Below are 18428 nucleotides of genomic sequence, written 5' to 3'. Positions count from 1 at the left end.
TTGATTTAGAAAAGGGAGTTAACAGCAAAGAGGCCACTTAAGTCAATCTGCCACTCCAGGCAAAACTTCAATGTGCCACAGTCCATCTAACCCCTTCAAACCTTTAAGAGTTCATGGCAGGGACCCCTCTCCACCTGCCCCTGCCATCCCTGCCCCCCTTTTATCTCATAACAGTTAAGATTTCCCATTCTGCTTCTATTTCCTTCTTAGGTAATGTCATGGTATAATTCCCCACTCTGAACCTTAGCGTCCAAAAGATGGGGTACCAGCATGAATTCCTCTAAGCTCAATTACCAGCTTAGTACTTGTAGAGCTGCCACCAACCAGGAATTCCAGTGCCTGGTACACTCTGGTCCCCCCAAAACCTTGCCCGGGGACCCCCAAGAACCAGTCCCTTTGGATCTTAACACAAGGAAAGTAAACCCTTTCCCCCACCGTTGCCTCTCCAAGGCTTCCCCTCCCTGGGTTACGCTGGAAGATCACTGTGATTCAAACTCCTTGAATCTTAAACAGAGAGGAAAATGCACCTTCCCCCCTCCCAGACTCTCCCTGAGAGAGACAGTAATCCTAACACAGAGAGAAATTAGCCTCTCTCTCCCACTTCCCTCCTTTCTCCCCACCAATTCCCTGGTGAATCCAGACCCCATCCCCTGGGGTCTCATACCAGAATAAAAAAAACAATCAGGTTCTTAAACAAGAAACTTTTAATTAGACACTGGGAATACCCTCCCAGCCTAACTATACAAGTACAAATTAAAATCCTTTCAGCCAAATACACATTTGAACTCCTCCCAGCCAAATACACATTTACAAATAAAGAAAACAAACATAAGCCTAACTCGCCATATCACCGAGTACTTACTATTTTGAATCTATAAGAACCTGTGTCAGGGAGATTGGAGAGAAACCTGGTTGCACGTCTGGTCACTCTCAGAACCCAGAGAGAACAACCACCAAAAACTGACAGCACACACACAAACTGCCCTCCCTCAAGATTTGAAAGTATCCTGTCCTCTGATTGGTCCTCTGGTCAGGTGACAGCCAGGCTCACTGAACTTGTTACCCCTTTACAGGCAAAAGATACATGAAGTACTTCTGTTCTATTAACCCTTGACTATCTGTTTATGACAGGTAACTTCTTAGATACAGCTGGGTGTGTATAAATCAGTTTGTGAAAAAAGAGAAATAAAGGCCAATTTAAATCATAGTGAAGAAATTTAGGCAAAAATATTCGTTGTGGTTCCCCTATTCTCCTTGCTGAGGAAAGGAGAAGAATAAACCAACTGCTTAGGTCTATCTTAATTTCTCCTGCTGTTTTTATATAGGATGACCATGTTATGCCCTAAGGACCAAATCCATCTATAGGTTCCACAGAAAGAACAGATTACCAGTGAGAATGCAGGAGTTTCCACTGTCGCGACCACTGTCTCCACTAAAGGCAATGGCACTAGCACTATTTAGCCTTCGTCTTGTGCTGCTTCTTCCTCTTGTTTTTTCTTGTTGAGCCAGCATATTGCCTTGGACTCTCTCTTACAGAAGGGTCCTAGAAAGTTGAAGGGCATATTCTGAAAGTAGTGCATAACAGCATTTTAATCACCCACTGTTTCAGCCATAGCACCTTGTGCTGTGATCCTATCAGATAGGCTGACAAGCTAAATAGTGTCAGGGTGTATCAACACTTGAGGAACAAAAACAACGAGGAGTACTTGTGGCATCTTAGAGACTAACACATTTATTTGGGCATAAGCTCTCGAAAGCTTATGCCCAAATAAATGTGTTAGTCTCTAAGGTGTCACAAGGACTCCTCGTTGTTTAACTGATACAGACTAACACGGCTACCACTCTGGAACTTGAGGAACAGTAGGCTCTGAACATACTGAGTAAGGAGCCAGGATTTCCTGAGTTTTAGTCCCTGCTATTTGATTGAGTAGCTGCGTGACCTGGTGATGGTCCTCACTCAGGGGTTGGTTGGCATAGCCTAATGGTCAGGGCTTGGGCCCATGATGCACAGAGGTGTTGTTGGTAATGAAGCCTAGGCCCCCCCCCATTCCCCAAGGGTCTGACCCAAGATCCTTTGAGGGCTATCAGTTCTCTGACAGTCAAGGCTGCTCAAAGTTACCCTCCATGGGCCATTTCCTATCACCCTCCTGTGATTGTCGACCGAAGTCGCCATCTGGTTTAAGGTAACATGAAGAGTGCCCACCTCACCACAAGGCACCTTCTGGCAGCTGCATGTAGTGTGGTAACTTCCTCTCTTGAGCAGCAACTGCCTCCTCCCACGGTGTGGCCCACCTTCCTGGGTCAACTGAGTCCTAGGGCTTATCCCTGCTGGAGTAGGCCAAATAAAATAAAGGGGAATTAACAAAACTCAGAGTCCATATGAGAGCGGGCAGGGAATGCTTCCCTCTCAAACTGTTTCTGTAGCAGGTCCTCCCTTCCCTGCGGAAGAGTTAGTTGGGGAGAGATTCTGCCTTTTGCTCAGCTTTCCCTGGCACTGCAGGTCTGCTCTCTTCCCTGGATTGCCCTTAAATGATCTGCTCCCCTGCCTTTTAACTCCTTCTCCAGTTGGAGTATTTCCTACAGGTGTGGCAGGGTGGGGCTGGCTGAGCCCAAAGCAGTACCTTAACCCCTTGTTGCCCAGTGTGGGGTTTGTACACCCCATCACAGGCCTTGGTCAGTAAAGATTGAACCCAGCAAATTCTTATGCACATCAGTGGGCTCTGGGGTGATCCACATCTCTGGTTTATGCTGGGCACCAAAAACTCAGAAACCTTCAAAAATTTGCCTCTAGGTGACCATCTCTTCCAGGTTTCTGTGCTGATCTGGCTGCTACAACCTACGAGGTAAATGCCAGAAACTGCTAGTTTCTCAATTCAGTCAAGAAAACAGTGTTCCATTGTATTGTCTGGTATCAAAGATTTTAACAACTAACTCATGGATTGAATTAAACCAGTATGCCCAGTGTTTGCTGAGCAGTCTCTTGGGAAACTTCATTAACATTATCTCACCAACTTAAAAAGATCTACCTGCTGCTCCCAGTAGAATTTACTTTCTGGCTGCTGCTGCCAGAGATGACTTATTCCTGGGCAATAAGGTAAACTCTTTTTTATCTTTGAAAAGGACCAAATTTCAATGTGACAAGTATTCTCAATATTGTTTGCAGTGTTATAATTATGTTGGTACCAGGATATTAGAATGACAAGGGTAGTGAGGTAATATCTTTTATTGGAGCAGAAGTTGGACCAATAAAATTAGATCAACTTTTGGTCCAATAAAATTTTTTACCTCAGCCGCCTTGTCTCTGAAGTATTTTCAAATAATTTCTATGGGGATAAGACCTCAAGGGACTTTCCTTGTATTTCCTGCCCTTCCTTGAAAGAAATTATACAGTTAAAATTTTGGATTGGTGTGTGCTATTATTTACTACAGCATTTAGATGCATTTGAGGCTGGTTAATTAAAGTAGCTCACCTAAAAAGGAGGTAACATTAGGTCTTAATCTAATTCTTTCTTGTAAATTTTAATCAAGGTTATCCCCAAAAGACCCTCAGTCATCCCAGCTCTGTATTCCTTGAAGGTTAGAGTACCGTTGTGAGCTTTGGAAATATCCATATGCCAGTGTAAATACCACCTGCTCTATTGAGAATTCTCATCATTCACTTCTTGACATCTAATGTCAGCTGAACTCACATAAGCAGCTTTGTACAGCAGCATTGCTGTCATTGTATGACCATGGCACTTCTCACTCAGTTGAAGAAATACCAAGTTAGGAGGCTACCTTTTCTAACAATAACACAACTCTAGACTGTTAAAGTAGTTGGTGGTTAAATAAGAAATAATAAATAACAGTATGCCTTGCCCATTGCAGTGGAATGTGATGGGGGGCAGTTGATAGAGTTGACAACACCCAGGAGACTAAGTTTGCATTTCCTGCAGGTCAAGAATCACAGCTGCAGCTTAAGCCTCGAGTGTATCAGTGTCACTTCGTGAAGTAGATTGCCAGTCAGAGAGAGGAAACAGTCAGAAGTATCAGTTGAGAGAAGTTCTACATCCCTCAATGGCTGTCTGCAAATTCAGGATACAGTGTCAAGCCTGTCATTGTTTGGGTTAGATGGGAAATTTCTGCTACTCATTCTTCTCTTTCCTGAATAAGTCGTGTTTTGCCTTTCTGTGATACAAAGGGTCAAATTCATCCCTTCTGTGTGATTTCCTTGAAGACAAAGACAGATGAATTTGGGCCCTCTGTTAAGTTGGCAAAGATGCCATCAAAACTTCCCACAACTAATAGGCCTCTTTACAGTCTTTGAACTTTTATGAATATGTAATACTATAGAATAGGTAGAATGACGGCCCTTAAAAACTTTAAAGTTGCATTAGATTACTAAATAAATAAATAGATTACATCAGTATTCAAGGTATTTCCTTCAATAATTATAAGCAAGTACAACATAATAATGAAACAGATACTAAGGACTTTGTCTATTTATCTTACTAGCACTACTGCCAACCTCAAATCTTCAGAAATCATGAGTCTGACCCCCAAAAATCATGTGATTAACTTTAAAATCATGACAATTAAAAAATTAAGAAATGTTGGGTTCTTTTTTATTTTTGTCTTCCAGATTTTGACCTTCTATGGTTCATGTCTTCAAACTTTCTTCCATAACCAAAAGAAAATAAAAGCTAAGATTCTCTCATAATCACATGATTGCAAGAGCTGGGGCTTTAAGAAAATACCAAAATTGTAAGAATTGTGATAAAAATCACAAATTTTTAAGGGCCACATGAAAAACTGATACTTATATGTGTGCCTGTGTTGTGGGGAGTAATGTTTACTTGCGCTTTACACTGTATATTAAATCAAAGTTGAAATATTTCTGAAAGTCAATAAAAACAATGCAGGTGAAAAATTAAAGTGAAGCATGTCCAGTAATAACTGGAAGGAAATGCCATTTAAAATAGTATTATAAAAGATAACCAATCTTTTCTTTTATATAAAACATAAGTGCTACATTTTAAATCATCAGAAGCTACTGCCTCTAAAATGAGCATTTTTTGAGGCTGATATTTATATCTCTCATGCTTTTATATCCTAAAAGACAGTCTTGAAATTTAAGAAGCACTGATAAGCAGAAAATGTGCTGCTGATTTTAATTTAAAGGGAATAGAATGTTATAATGCACAGTAAAGTTGTCATTATTAATTAATACTTGGAAGATAGTGGAGCTGATTAAACTATTTCTCTAGCTGTTGTAACATTTTTCTCATTATAGAATTTCATTAGATTTCTTTAATAAAATATTTGTCATCATTTCTTTCCTATAAATATTTGAGGTAAGTTTATCATATAACCAATAAGTCTTGCAGCTATATAGCTAATTCCAGACTCTCTCTAAGAAGTCATTCTGATCGAATTCCTGCCCATCTCAAATTGCAGCTTAGAGCATCTGTAGAGATTTTACTTCCTTTCCATCAGAGTGTTCTACTCAGCAACAGTGTTCATCAGCAGCCAATAAGATCACAGTTTCACATGCTGCAGCCACAAAAGAATTCTCTAAGACTGACCTGTTCTTCTGCAAGCTAAGATATGCTACCAAGTAGGAACTACATAAATAAGTGGTCATAATGTAATGTCAGACCATCTTCTAATTGGAAAAATTAAAATAATGTATTTATGAAGAAAACATGGTAAATGTAATACTGAAAGGCAATATATTTGCAAGCAATTTACCAAGGCTATATTTTTGCAATGAACAGCGACCCCAGAGAGTCCTTTTTATTGCAAACAGAACTGAGCAAATAATGCAAACAATATTCTACAAATATTCATTCACATTTTCATATGAACTTGTTTCCCATTTGTGTTCACTTTGTACGAATATTCAGATAAAGGATGGACTTGTGTTTAAGGCACTAGACTAAGACTCAGGGGATCTGGCTTCAATACCTGTCTCTTCTACTGCCTTCCTGTGTGACACTGAATCTCTCTGTGCCTCATTTCTAAGGCCTGACCAAATTCACGGTCCATTTTGGTCAATTTCACAGTCACAGAATTTTAAAAATCATACATTTCATGATTTCAGCTATTTAAATCTGAAATTTCATGGTGTTGTGATTGGAGGGGTCCTGACCCAAAAGAAGTGGGGGTGGGGGGTCGCAAAGTTATTGTAGTGAGGAGAAGAATTGTGGTACTGCTACTCTTACTCCTGTGCTGCTGCTGGCAACAGCACTGCCTTCAGAGCTGGCCAGCTGGAGAGAGGCAGCTGCTGGCCAAAAGCTCAGCTCTGAAGGCAGAGCCACCGCCAGCAGCACAGATGTAAGGTTGGCATGGTATGGTATTGCCATCCTTACCACCTGCAGAGCTGGGCCCTCAGTCAGCAGCTGCCACTCTCCAGCCACCCAGATCTGAAGCACCAGTGCAGAAATAAGGGTGGCATAGTATGGTATTGCCACCCTCACTTCTGTGCTGCTGGTGGTGGGGCGCTGCCTTTAGAGCTGTGCACTCAGCCAACAGCTGCTGATGTCTAGCTGCCCAGCTCTGAGGGCAGCACAGAAGTAAGGGTCGTAATACCACAATCCCCCTAAAATAACCTTGTGACCCCCTAAAACTCCCTTTGGGGTCAGGACCCCCCCAATATGAAAAACACTGGTCTCCCCCAGGAAATCTGTATGGTATAGGGTAAAAGCACACAAAAGACCAGATTTCATGGAGGGAGATCAGATTTCATGGTCCGTGACGCATTTTTCATGGCTGTGAATTTAGTAAGGCCCTACTCATTTCCCTATCTGTAAAATGAGGATAATAATATTGCCCTGCTAGAACTGATTGAAAACATTTTGCCAATGTTTTTTTCCTTCAGAAAATGCTGTTTTGTCAAAACAGAAATGTTTTACAGAAATGTATTGATTTTCACAAAATTTTCAGCCAGTGTCCTAACCACTGAGCTAGCGAGTCATTCTCTGTTTTTCTCACAATCTCATTTTGGAGCCCTTCAAGTTTGTAGAATTTATTAAATATTCATTGGGCCAGCAAGACAGACTGTTTGAAACACTAGCTTGGGACTTGGGACCCAAGCTACTGTCCTAACCGCCAGCTTTTGGCTATTCTGCAGTGGTGGGCCTATCAGTCTCTCTCATTTTCACAAATTTTTTTTTGGTGAGGTCTTGATTTCATTCTACATTTGGCAAAACCAAATCCCCAAACCACAAAATTTTCCATAAAATGGAATTGTTGCTTTCCACAATGCCCTATTCTATACTTGACAAGGGTGTTGTGAGGATAGACAGACTGTGAGGTGCTGAGATACTACAGTAATGAGGATCATATAAAGTCCCTAAGATATGAAAGAGAGATTGATGGATAGTTTATTCTGTGAATCTTGGACCTGGTCAGGAGTTCCTATTCCCTGCAGGGCATCTCTCATCCCTAACAAGCCAGATATCTCTCCCTCCCTGCCAATACATACCATGAATCTCATGAAGGATTCTGCTCTTTATTTCTCTCATGGTCTAGTAAGCTATTTCTCCTTTGGTTGGTTGGTATTTAAATAATTTCTGTTATGGTGAGAAATGTTTAGAACCTTTTTATGAATCTTATAGTGTGCTCTAAAATTGATCAGCTACGGCTTCTAATAGATGAGGAGATTTATATCCCTTCACAGATCCAACAAAAAACATTTTACCTCTAGTTCAAATGCACTTTGTCCTGGTGTTCTGTTACAGATATATATCCCCCAAAAAGTAACTCCCAAAGAGTAACTCTTTCGGCAGGTCATGGATGAGAGGTCATCTCTCATAGCTGCATCCTGAAATTAAGCACAATTAAATGCAAGATTGAAATTAAAGTGCAGAATGATGGAAACCCTATGGCTTTGTATAGGATAGAAACATAAAAGAATTTATTAAGGCAACACTATGTCAACCAGAATGATAAAGCTTCACTGTTAACACATGGAAAGGATTTTATACAAAGGAATAGCAGTAATATGTTTCCTAAAATTCCTATTTTAGAACTCTAGAATGCTGGACTTTCCCAAATTTGTATATCAAATGAAACACTGTTACTGTTATTGGAAGTGATATGTTTGATGTGAACCCTAAAAAACCAAACAAACAAACAAAAAACCAGGAAAATAGAGAACTCTAATCAGTTGAAAAGGTTTCAGGCAATCGGTGGGAGTGTTGTAATGATCTGATACAACATACTTAACAGTTTCATGATGAAAAGAAACCTGAAGGTCTTACCTTCCAGATTCCTGTTGATTGTAGCAGCTGGTTATACTTAGCTATTAAGAAAGATTCGTCCTTATTCTTCATCGCTGAATTCTAAGAACAAGATTTTACATTTTCCACCTACAATTGGCCTGAAAATGAAATTTCCTGTTTGAAGACATCAAAAATCCTTGAATAGTTTATGTGCAATATGTTTGGCAAGGTAAAGCATAGAATGAAAGAAATAAGTCTCCTTTTAAAATGACATCATGTGACAAGTTGAGGACTGCCTAGTTTGTACTGAGGGAGATAAATAAAACAGAAAGGATCCTAAAAAACCCTACCACTGGCAAATAGGTGCCCCATAATCTTTTAATATTCCACATGATGAAACAGGAAATAAAGTAAAAAATAAATAATAACGTCATTAGACACAGAGCAAAATCCACCTGGAAGGACTCAGCAAATACATCTGACACTGATAAAATATCTATTTGTCCTAGGTGACTTTTTGGAATCAGGAAATCCAAGGTATTAAATAAGAAGCAGCAATTCAAAACCAACAACTGTCCTCCAGAACCAGAGGAAGCTTGTCCTCAAATGTCAAAGGAGACTAAAATCCAGGAAAAGCGTGTATGTAGGTCAAAGGATAATATGATATCTCTCATCAAATAGCAACGTTTATGACTGAAATCAATGGAGCATTAAAATATAACAGTGACAACAGGCACCCATGGTCCCATTGACCTTCTGCTATTACTACCCCATCTGAGTATCTTCCCCAGACAAACTGACCCTCAACTCTAATTACAATAAGACACCAGCCCTATTCCACAATTCCAAAACTCCTAAAATATCCTCAACTTAAATGTCAGTGTATATACGATCTTTCATGTTACCCAAGTGAGCAAAGCGACTCTCAGTATTGGAAAACACCTGGCAAGATACAGATACAGATACAGTTGGGGAAACTGTGTACAGAAAGAATACAAATTCAGTTGGAACTTTGCAATACTGCTGTGAAATTAAAGTGAATGTTAGAAGAATAGATGTATCCAGTTATTTTGATCTCCTGCTAAAACACCATACTAACTTTCTCTGCATAGCTCTCTCATTTCAGGGCTATCTATGGGCATAAGGCTTCAAAATTCACTTTGCGAGACCCATTTTGCCAGTGAAAGTCAATCTTTCAAATGTTCACAGACAACCCCACAAAAACATGACAAACTAATTCATCTGAATTTCAAACTCAATATTTGCAAATAACTTTGCATGTTTTGCTCCTATCTACATTTGGGCAGTCCAGCAGTCACAGATTAAGGCTGTGGACCACAATGAGTCCATAGCTGTTATTTTCTCCAGCACACCTTTATCAGTCCACTTATTGTCACACCTACTTCAAGTTCTATCCCACATTGAACTAATTATTCCTCTTCCAGAAGCAAAGTTTTGATTTGAGCCTGTCTCTTACCTTGGAAATTGTAACAGTAGCAGAAGCTGCTATTGCGACAGGCAACATCCATGCCAGAAAAAAAATGGATAATTTACCACTGGTGGTAGCAATGGTGAGAAGTGTATAGTATAGACAAGGCGCAGACATTTTTACAAATTCTGCACATGTTGACACAGCCTGGAAAGAGGAAATAGAGCACTAGAAGTGCCTCACCACAGCAAATGATTTAATTTATTTCATATAGGCCCTAATTCTACAAAGCACGTAACCTGTCATGATTTGCACCTTTCAAAGTCTAATTTATCATTCAGCACATCATATAAAATAAACCACTATCTGATCCTTTCTAGACAACACAGACTAATGTTAATCATATTTAACATATGCACCACCAGGATGATTATTTTAAACTCTGTCCACACTATACAAGTCACAGACATACCTTACAAGCTATAACTGCAATTTAAAAATAATGAGTTAAATACAAATTCTTCATTTCACACGTTGCAGTGCAGCACTGATTTGACAGTAGATCGAACAAGTTTTTCTGGCTGCTGCTTAGTTTCATTGATTTGTTTCACTTTTTTTAATTTAAGAGTAGGGAAAAAATGAAACCCATAAACCAAGGTAACTGTTTCTAGAAAAAATAAAATACATTATTTAAATTTAAGGTTATTTAATACGGTCCTGAACCTGCAACCCTTTGTCACAAGAGTAATCCTTATTCACAGTGCTATCAATTTCAGTGTGACTGTTCCCGAACTTTACTCATGAGAGAATAGTTGCAGGATTGGGTTCAAGATACCTAAATAATATATAACAAAAATAAACCTGGTGGAACACTTCATCCAAGACATCTACTTTCAACAGAATTGAGATGCCTAAATTCCATTGCCTGATTCTTGCTTGCATATTTATACCTGCCTCTGGAAATTTCCACTACATGCATCCGACGAAGTGGGTATTCACCCATGAAAGCTCATACTCCAATACATCTGTTAGTCTATAAGGTGCCACGGGACTCTTTTCTGCTTTTACAAAACCTAGAAAGAGGTCCAAGTCAAAGCGGACCACTCCGGTTAAGGGCCTGAGTGACAGGCAGAATGTTGGTGATGTTCAGAGTGATCAAGAAAGGAAGTAGTGTTGAGGGGAAGATTAGGAGTTCTGCTTTAACCATGCTGAGTTGATAGCCAGATATGCATGAGGAGATGTCAAAGAGACAGGCTGAGACTTTAGTTTGGACAGAAAAAGACAGGTCTGGAGTAGAGAGGCAGATCTGTGAACTGTCAGCATAGAGGTAGTAATTCAATTTGTGTTAGTGGATGAAATTAGCCAGAGATAAGCTGTAGAAAGAGAAGAGAAGGGAAGATGGAAGGAGCGCTATAGAACCCTCAAGCTGAAGGAGCAATTAGAGAAGTAGGAGGAGAATTTGTTGCATTTTGTCATTTTTCAATTGGCGATAGCCTTGCAGTGAGAGAAGCAAAGGGAGGAGGTGGGGGAAGATTTGAAGAGTGAGTCAGTGGTGTTGAAAAGGTATCTGAGATGACAGGCATGAGATTCAATTAATTGGGAGAAGTCAAGTTGTTTAGCTAGGAAAACGGAAGAACTGAAGGTGTGGAGGAAGTCTTTAATATGTAATTTAAGACCAAAATAGAAGCAAAGTGGATTTTTTTTTTTTTTAAAAAGAAACACTTAAACATAACCACTTTGGGGGTTTTCAGGCTAAGGATACAGCCTGGTCTACACTACACGTTTATACCAAATTTAGTAGCGTTAAACTGATTTTATGCTGCACCCCTCCACACAACGAAGCCCTTTATATCGATATAAAAAGCTCTTAAAACCGATTTCTGTACTCCTCCCCGACGAGGGGAGTAGCGCTGAAATCGATATTGCCATGCCGGATTAGGGTTAGTGTGGCCGCAATTCGACAGTATTGGTCTCCGGGAGCTATCCCACAGTGCACCATTGTGACTGCTCTGGAAAGCCATCTGAACTCGGATGCACTGGCCAGGTAGACAGGAAAAGACCTCCGAACTTTTGAATTTCATTTCCTGTATGGCCATAGTGGAGAGCTCACCAGCACAGGTGACCACGCAGAACTCATCAGCACAGATAACAATGCAGTCTCCTGAAAATCGAAAAAGAGCTCCAGCATGGACTGCACGGGAGGTACTGGATCTGATTGCTGTATGGGGAGAGGATTCTGTGCTAACAGAATTCCATTCCAAAAGAAGAAATGAAAAAATATTTGAAAAAATGTCCAACGCCATGATGCAGAAAGGCCACACCAGGGACTCAGTACAGTGCCGTGTGAAAGTTAAGGAGCTCAGACAAGCCTACCAGAAAACCAAAGAAGCAAATGGAAAGTCCGAGGCAGGGCCAAAAACATGCCGCTTTTATGCTGAGCTGCATGCAATTCTAGGGGGGCCCGCCACCACTACCCCACCCCTGTCTGTGGATTCTGAGATGGGGGTGGTAATCACAGCCATGGCTGAGGATTCTGCGGATGGGGAAGATGAGGAGGAAGAGGATGACAAACTTGTAGAGAGCACACAGCACTCCGTTTTCCCCAACAGCCAGGAGCTTTTTCTCACCCTGACGGAATTACTCTCCCAAGCAACTATCCCAGACAATGAAGCCATGGAAGTGACCTTTGGTGAATGTACCTTGTAAATATAAGACATGGTTTAAAAGCAAGCATTTTTTTAATGATTAATTTGCCCTGAGGACTTGGGATGCATTCATGGCCAGTACAGTTACTGTAAAAGTCTGTTAACATGTCTGGGGATGGAGTGGAAATCCTCCAGGGACATCTCCATGAAGCTCTCCTGGAGATACTCCAAAAGCCTTTGCAGAAGGTTTCTGGGCAGCGCTGCTTTATTCCGTCCTCCATGGTAGGACACTTGACCACGCCATGCATGTGGCAAGTAATCTGATATCATTGCATGACAAAGCCTAGCTGCGTATGGTCCCGGTGATTGCTGGCATTCAAGCAACATCCGTTCTTTATCTCGCTGTGTTATCCTCAGCAGAGTGATATCGTTCATGGTAACCTGGTTGAAATTCAGGAATTTAAGTAAGGAGACAGAGATGGCCATTCCTACTGGGCTGTTTGCCTGTGGCTTAAAAGAAATCCTTCCTTGCAGGTAGCCAAGTGGGGGGAGGGGGGGCGCGATTGGCACCGAGCTTTTCCGCATTTGGCTAGCAGGGATCTTTCCTGCTACCAGCCACGCGGTGGGGGGGGGGAGAAGGGGGGTGTTTAGCAGTGACCTTCCATGATACCAGCCATGGGGTGGTTTCTGCTGCTGCACATTAACAGGAAAGAAGCAGCACTCAACGGGCTTTGCTTGCTATTTGGGAAAGGAGGGCGCTGGATAGATGAAGGCTGCAGAAGATGAAAGACAATGGCTTACCATGGCCGCATGCAAGCCGAATTCTGCTGCCCGGACATGTGTCTGTGATCTGTAACACCAAAGCCGCAGGAACTCAATATTAAGATGCAAAATGCGACCTTGTAGTGAAAACACATGTGCTATGTAAGGTGAATAGTGTTGTTCACCGTGACAGAGTATGACCATTGTTCTCTAAAATGTATCTTTTTAAATACTTCTCTCCCTTTTTTCCCTCCCCCATGCAACTGCAAATTTTTCAAGCCTCCCTACTCCGTCCTGAAGGCTCTCTCAGATAAGGTGGCAGAAAAAAAAGACACGAGAAGAAATGTTTTTGGAAATCATGGAAGAGACTCGCAATGAAAGAGCTCATCTGAATGAGTGGAAGGACATGGTAGCAAAGTACAGGAAAGATGCCAGTGACCATGAGGACAGGAGGGGCCAACATGAAGACAGGAGGGACGCTCGAGATGAGAGGAGAGATGCTCGAGATGAGAAGTGGCGGCAGGAAGATCAGTGGTGGTGGGATGCAACTCTGGGGCTGCTGCGTGATCAAACTGACATGCTCCGGCGTATGGTGGAGCTTCAGGAACGGCAGCAGGATCACAGAGTGCCACTGCAGCCCCTGTATAACCACCCTCCCCCCTCACCATGTTCCTTAGCCTCCTCACCCACCAGATAAGTAAGAACTCGTGGGGGTAGGCTCCATGCACCCACCCACTCCACCCCAGTGGACAACCTAACCAAAAGGCTCTCATTATTATGAAATTTTTTTAGTGGCCTTTTCCTTCCCTACTATTCTCCTCCCAAACCCCACCCAGGCTACCTTGTCAGTTCTCTCCCTCTTTTTATAATTAGTGATAAAGAATACATGATTTTTAAAAGAGAGTGACTTTATTTCCTTAGAAAGCAAGCTGTGATTGAAGGGGGGTGAGTGTGACTTACAGGGAATGAGTCAATCAAGGGGGACGGTTTCATCAAGGAGAAGCAAACACAACAGTCACACTGTACCCTGGCCAGTGATGAAACTGGTTTTCAAAGCTTCTCTAATGCGCACTGCTTCCTGGTGTCTGGCTGTGCGTAATCAGTGGCCAGGTGATTTGCCTCAGCCTCCCACCCCACCATAACGGTCTTCCCCTTACTCTCACAGAGATTGTGGAGCACACAGCAAGCAGCAATAACAATGGGGACACTGGTTTGGCTGAGGTCTGAGCGAGTCAGTAATGTGTGCCAGCGTGCCTTTAAATGGCCAAATGCACATTCTACCACCATTCTGCACTTGCTCAGCCTGTAGTTGAACAGCTCCTGACTACTATCCAGGCTGCCTGTGTATGGCTTCATGAGCCATGGCATCAAGGGGTAGGCTGGGTCCCGCAGGATAACGACAGGCATTTCAACATCCCCAACTGTTATTTTCTGGTCTGGGAAGTAATTCCCTTCCTGCAGCCATTTAAACAGAGTAGTGTTCCTGAAGACGCGAGCGTCATGAACCCTTCCTGGCCATCCCACGTGGATGTTGGTGAAACATCCCTTGTGATCCACCAGTGCTTGCAGCACCATGGAAAAGTACCCCTTGCGGTTTATGTAGTGGGTGCCCTGGTGCTCCAGTGCCAAGATAGGGATATGGGTTCCATCTATCGCCACACCACAGTTAGGGAATCTCATTGCAGCAAAGCCATCCACTATGACCTGCACATTTCCCAGAGTCACAACCTTTCGTAGCAGCAGCTTAGTGATTGCTTTGGCTACTTGCATCACAGCAGCACCCACAGTAGATTTTCCCACTCCAAATTGATTCCTGACTGACCGGTAGCTGTCTGGTGTTGCAAGCTTCCAGAGGGCTATTGCCACTCGCTTCTCAACTGTGAGGGCTGCTCTCATCTTTGTATCCTGGCGCTTCAGGGCAGGGGAAAGCAAGTCACAAAGTTCCATGAAAGTGCCCTTACGCATGCGAAAGTTTCGCAGCCACTGGGAATCGTCCCACACCTGCAACACTATGCGGTCCCACCAGTCTGTGCTTGTTTCCCGGGCCCAAAATCGGTGTTCAATGGCTAGAACCTGCCCCATTACCAACAGGATCTCCAAAGTGCAGGGGCCCGCAGTTTGACAGAATTCTGTGTCCATGTACTCATCACTCTCATCGCCGCTCTGCTGTAGCCGCCGCCTCCTCGCCTGACTTTGCAGGTCCCGGTTCAGCATTGACTGCACGAGAATGCGTGAGGTGTTTAAAATGTCCATGCTTGCCGTGGAATGGCATCTGCACAGTTCACCCAGGAGAAAAGGCGCGAAACAGTTGGCTGCTGCTGCTTTCATGGAGGGAGAGGTGAGGCTGTACCCAGAAGCACCAGAGGCATGTTTTTTGCCCCATCAGGCACTGGGATCTCAACCCAGCATTCCAATGGGCGGGGGAGACTGCTCAGGAAATTGATGCTAGCCTCGCTACATGGACGCACCACTGAATTAACGTGCTTAGTATGGCCGCGTGCCCTTGACTTTATACAATCTGTTTTAAAAAACTGCTTTCTGTAAAACCGGAATAATCCCGTAGTGTAGACATTACCTAGTATATAAATGTAAAGTATTAATTTTTAGTAAAGCTGTGAGTTGGCCACGGAGGTCACGGATTCTGTGACTTTCCATGACTTCTGCAGTGGCTGATGTGCCTGGCCCAAGGGCTGCCTGAGCAGCTCAGGCGGCCTCTGGGCCAGTTGCACCGGCCGCTGCTGGGGCAGTCTTGGGCCACCATGCCCCCATTCCAGCAGCAGAGGGAGTTTGGGTGTGGGGGGGCAGGGGTTTGGGGCACAGGATGGGGTGAGGACTTTGGATGGCACTTAATTCAGGGGACTCCCTGGAAGCAGTGACATCCCCCTCCATCAGCTCCTAGGCAGAGGTGTGGCCAGGCAGCTCTGCACACTGCCTCTGCCTGCAGGCAGGGGAGGCTCTAGGGATTTTGCTGCCCCAAGCACGGCAGGCAGGCTGCCTCTGGCAGTTTGCCTGTGGGAGGTCCACCGAAGCCGGGGGACCAGCGGACCCTCTGCAGGCAAGCCGCGGAAGGCAGCCTGCCTGCCTGCTGCCCTCGAGGCACCGGCAGAGCGCTCCCGCGGCTTGCCGCACCAAGCACGCACTTGGCATACTGGGGCCTGGGGCCACCCCTTCCTGCAGGCACCACCCTTGCAGGTTCCATTGGCCGCTGTTCCTGGCCAATAGGAGCTGCGGAGCCAGCACTTGGGGCAGAGGCAGCACACATAGCTGTCTGACCACACTTCCACCTAGGAGCTGAAGAAGGGGGATGTCGCCACTTCTGGGGAGGCACAGAGCCAGATAGGGATCCTGCCAGCCCCACCAACCCCCCTCTCCCCAGCAACAGTGGGGATCCTAGGCCGCACGCCACCACCCAACCCACTCTGCACTCATGGTGCCCCCAAGCCATCCCCCTCCCCCAAGATTTAGTCTGGGGTATATAGTACAAGTCATGGACAGGTTACTGGCCATGTATTTTTGTTTACTGCCCGTGACCTGTCCACAACATTTATTAAAAATACCCATGACTAAAACAGTCTTAATTATTAGTAGTAGCACCACGTATAAAAATGTTAGATTCTTCTAGAAAAATAAGGCAAAGAGTACTGTGAAAGGACAAGGTCAGATGGCTATAGGAAAGTAGTGGGAGGCTAAACAAATCCCTGTAAGCAGGCTAAGCAAATGGCAGTTGCTCCAGGTCAATTAAGACTCCTGGGGCCAATAACAATCCTTCCAGAAAGCAGGGAAGACAGCCAGGTTGATTGGGACACCTGAAGCCAATCAGGGGCTGGCTGAAGCTAGTTAAAAGCCTCCCAGTTAGTCAGGTGGGCGTGCATGTCAGGAGCTGTAGGAGGAAGCTGCACTGCTGGTGAAACTGAGCAGTACAAACCTTATCAGGAAAAAGGAAGGAGGCCCAGAAGTAAGGGTAAAGAAAATATTGAGGAAGTTGGGGCTGCTGTGGGGAAGTGGCCCAGGTAAAAGCTACCAATACCTGCTACTATTAGGGTCTGGAATAGAGGGTAGGACCAGGCTCCCCCACTCCTTCCCCGATTAATCATGGAGACCAGGAGAGTACAGAGATTGTGCAAGGGAGTGTAGTTTCTCCTCACCTCCCTTGCTCGCTTATGATGAAAATGGCTAGTAGGCCATGACCCTTGCCTCTAGAGAGAGAAGGGCTATGCAGAGGGTCACAGTGAGCCTCTGAGGGTAGCGTAATCCACCTGGAAGTGCAGGACCCACTGAGACTAGGTCAGAGCTTTGTCACACCTGGTCTTAAAAGTGTGATCATCATTCACAGTGTGATGGAAGAAAGATTAAAAAAAGAAAGTACACTGGGGTTTGGTTTTTTTTGTTTTGTAACACAATGGAGGAGGTGGTGAGAGCGCTAGTGCAAGTCACAGCAGCCCAGTAGGAGGCCACCTGGGTTCAGGCAATGGTGCAAAAGGAGTCTATGTGGCTACAGCAAGAAACCAATCAATTACTATTCGGCCAGGCAACCCAAGATCATGCCCTCTTGTGAGAGGTAGTTGACCAGCTGAAGATCTTCACCACCCAAGCCTGGGGGGCTGACGGGATGCAAACTCTGAGGGCTGCTGGTTGTCTGCCAAAGATGACAGATGCTTATCTCCTCTCATTCGAAAGGACTGCTCAGCATGAGGCATGGCCCCAGGAGCAGTGGGTCAGCAGACTCATCCCTTTTTTGTGCAGGAAGGCTCAGAAGGCCTACTTTGACCTGCCTGCCATGGACGCCATTGACTATCCCTGGCTGAAGGCAGAGATCCTAGCATGATCAGGGTGGCAGCAGCGGTACAGGCCCAGAGGCTCCATGAGTGGAAGAACCAGGAGAACAAACCGCCAAGGTCCAAGCTATTCGATCTCATACACCTTGTGCAGAAGTGGTTACAGCCCAAGGCATGCAGCCCGGAGGAGATTTTGGAGACCATGGTAATGGACTATTACACCCAGGGACTGCAGCCAGATCTCCACAAATGGGTAGGCCAAAAGAATCCGTCCACCTAAGATGAAATGATCACGCTGATAGAAAGATGGATGACAGCCAGGGAATTGACCCAACTATCCAAGGAAGGCCCCTTTTGAAGCAAGCACCCGACCCCAACCCTGGAAGGTTGGGTGGCCAAATCCCCGGGGAGTCCTAGGTGGAAGAAGGAGGGGGAGGGTGAAAACCAGCAGGGACCCCAGAAGGAAGGGATTGGCCTGAGTGGGGGGAACCCTGGGACTAAACCCACATGATAGAGGAGTGACTAGAAGCAATTATAAATGTTTTGCATGTGGGGAGTGGGGACACATAGCAGCAGTGTCCCAGCACCAAGCAGCCTATGCAATGTAACTTGG

General features: G+C 44.2%; 1 long non-coding RNA gene across 1 annotated transcript; it reads right to left on the bottom strand.

Annotated features, from left to right (window-relative positions):
- Positions 1-975: 975 nt before the first annotated feature.
- Positions 976-7788, bottom strand: LOC127045467 (uncharacterized). Its single transcript, XR_007772741.1, has 3 exons — positions 7682-7788; positions 2204-2328; positions 976-1543 (listed from the first exon to the last, which is right to left on the bottom strand). It is a non-coding gene; the product is annotated as an uncharacterized LOC127045467 (long non-coding RNA).
- Positions 7789-18428: the final 10640 nt, after the last annotated feature.

Source organism: Gopherus flavomarginatus, chromosome 2 (assembly GCF_025201925.1).
Source record: "Gopherus flavomarginatus isolate rGopFla2 chromosome 2, rGopFla2.mat.asm, whole genome shotgun sequence".
NCBI lineage: Eukaryota > Metazoa > Chordata > Testudines > Testudinidae > Gopherus > Gopherus flavomarginatus.
The sequence above is the reverse complement of the archived record's forward strand: the minus strand, read 5'-3'. Positions and strand labels throughout refer to the sequence as shown.